Source organism: Helianthus annuus, chromosome 11 (genome assembly GCF_002127325.2).
Source record: "Helianthus annuus cultivar XRQ/B chromosome 11, HanXRQr2.0-SUNRISE, whole genome shotgun sequence".
NCBI classification, from domain to species: Eukaryota; Viridiplantae; Streptophyta; class Magnoliopsida; order Asterales; family Asteraceae; genus Helianthus; species Helianthus annuus.
The window spans coordinates 31,474,957-31,478,156 of record NC_035443.2 but is presented as its reverse complement, the minus strand read 5'-3'; positions in this window follow the sequence as shown (position 1 = coordinate 31,478,156).

Here is a 3,200-nt window from a genome sequence, read left to right as displayed (position 1 = left end):
AGGTTTTGTCAGCGGGGAAATACTGAGTGAATCATTCTATTTACTAAAAACGACACATTTATTATAATTTACAGTATTAAGATCTTTTACATATGTTTCTGATATCAACCAACTACCCACAGTATTTGTCACTCGACCGGATCTGTGACAGTGGTCATATCACCATTGGCTGCCCCAATGAATGACGTATCACTAAATTTTAGGTTCGCCCACCTAAAGTGATAAAAACAGTAGTAATGTGCACAATACCCCACATACTGGCTGTAATTTGGTGATTACATAAACTTAATCACTGTAATTATAATTCTGAAATAATTTGGAGTATTGCAAAACATTTGATAAAAAGAGAATGACTCACATTGCAGATTTAACACGGGCAGAATATGATTTAGCCTGGTTAACCTAATTAAATGCACACAAAACCGGGTTAGTGATCCATACAGCAGTTACGATAACTCACGAGATCAAATTCTCACAACGAACGACAAAGTGCGATACTTAAACATCCATCGATTTAACGACGAACGACAAAGTATCACCCTCGTGTGGGCGGCACTTAAACAGTCATTGGATATATTGATCGGTCGGAAAATGAATCGTAATAGCGATCGAGTGATTACCCTGTTTGGCGGCAGCAATTCGATACTAAGTGTGTTTTTGAACTGTTTCTGCTTATAACTTGACGTCTACACAGAATTTATGCGTCGAATTAACAACAGAAGGCAAGTGCCAATGTCTGCTATTTATAGTGATTTTTGGACAGGCTTACAGACCGTATGGCATTTCCCCTTACGGTCCGTAAGGGGTGCAGTCTAATTACCTAGACTAGCTGGGTTCGGGACTAGCTTGCATGACTCACTTGAATTTCGAAATTCAATTGTGACAACAGATAAAATAGATAAATATCAACTAGGGTTTGCCCCCCCTGAGTTTTAGGGGCCCTGATCCTGATTCCGATTATTCTGAAAATTTTAGGGTTAGTGCAGAATTACTTGGGTGTCTCAATTAGGGTTTCCTTATTGACTAATTATCATCCTAATTATGGATTTTGATGAGAGTTATTACAAGCTGAGCGAGGGTGCTGTTGCTGCTGAGCTGGTACAACTTGTAGAGGAGCAGCAGTTGTTGCGGCAGCACAGCTCTTGTTGCTGGAGCTGTTGTTGTTGTGGTTCTTCTTCCTTCTTGAAGACTTGGAGGATTGAGCAGATGAGTCGGTGGGTGCTGCGGTGGCTTGGTGCAGAGACTTGGTTTGCTTATCCCAAAAACCAGACTTCACTCGCTTGTCATTGATCTCAGCGGCGAGTAGGTAAGTCTCTTCAATCGTTGCTGGCTTGGAAGCGTGAACAAAGTCGGCTACACAGTCGGGTAGAGCTCGAATGTACTTCTTGATGGTTTGATCTGGGGTCTTGACTTGATCGGGACAGATGATGCTAAGCTGTTTAAAGCGAGCAGTCAGGGCAGCGTTGTCTGCATCCTTCTGCTTAATGTTCCAAAACTCGTCCTCCAGCTTTTGGCGTTTATGGGGAGGGCAGAATTCGTCCATCATAATGGCTTTCAGCTCTTTCCATGTCAGCTCGTAAGCTGCATCATTTCCGCGCTTATTTTGTTCGGCCGTCCACCAGTCTAGAGCACGGGACTGGAAGACGCCAGTAGCATTGAGTGTGCGGAGATTCTCAGGACAGCCGCTTTGGCGCAGGGTGACTTCGATGGAATCAAACCATTGAAACATAGCGGTAGGGCCATCTTCTCCGGTGAATTCCTTTGGTCCGCATGCCTTGAACTGTTTGAAGCTGAAAATAGTCTTGGCAGCATCTTTGGGAGCTTCAGTTCTCGACTCCTTGGATGATTTGCTGAAGTTTTCGTAAACATCGCTCACAGCGTTTGCTACTTGTTTGGCGATGATAGCAGCAAGACGTCGGTCTCTCTTTTCTTGGCGAGTAAGTGGGGTTCGGTGTCCGGATAACGACATGGTCTGCAACACACATCGTCGTAGGTCTCAGACACATCAAAATCGAATCTCACCTCACACGTCTACTACTTACTAAAGCTCAGGACCACGTCGAAACATGCATCACATAAACACATAAGCACATAACCACAGATACACGTAAACACAGAAGAACATAAGCACGTAAGCACATAGAGCACAGAGTCACATAAACACAAAAGCACATACCCACTTAATCACAGAAGCAGTTAGGCACGCAGTTCTCCTATAAGTACACAGTGTATTCTGACTGCCTCAAGATCCTATTATTCAAGGCTCGCGTGTCGTTCGTACATATATTGGTCGCGTATAGTATATCGAGTAGCGTCGTATAGTTGTATAGCATGGCGTAGCATAGTACTGTCTAGATTGCAACTGAATATCGAATTGAGATAGAATAGCAATGCGAGTCGTGTGTGTTGATCGAAATAGCAGCAAAATCGAATAATATCCAAAATATAAACACGTAAACAGATAAAGCACACAGAAACACATAAAATCAACGAGTCAAAAACTCCAAAAATCGGAAATTGGATTGTCTGCGGCTACTAGACATCGACTACCCAAAGCAATCCGACTATTCACAGTGGACTTGTTGTCACATTCGACTTTAAGGGTCGTGTTTCCGCCTCGATTCTCGGGCTTTCCACACACATCCTCTAGGTCATAGATGTGAGTTCAGGTCGTTGGAATCCGTCGAAGCTTTGGTGAGATGAAAACATGTCCGGAATAAATTGCCAAGGTTAGGGTTCCACCCCTAGCTTAGCAATTTCTTCCTTGTTTTTGGGAAACCTGAGGAGAATGTTCATCAAAATGAGGGATTTCACTCCTGATTTGGTATAATTCTCCTCGTATGTTATTGAAAATATCAGGATAAGTATGAGTAAATGGATAAACTCATCATACGTCAGGCAATTTAGTCGAGAGTTTGCGGTTTTTCACACCTATTCCTGACCAAATTACTTAACTTTTATTGAAAATTCGAGTGCAGTGATAGCGAAGAATTACAGAATATAGCACATAAACTTGGTCTGATGGTTCCTAACTATAGTCTAGGTCTCTACGACAGCGACCCGGACTAGGTCGTGTCTTACCTAATTCCCTATAGTTATGGCTCTGATACCATTCTGTCACACCCCAACCGATGGCGGAATCATCGGGGCATGGCACTGAGCGAAACAGATTGTCCAGAAGTTTCCACAACAACTATAAT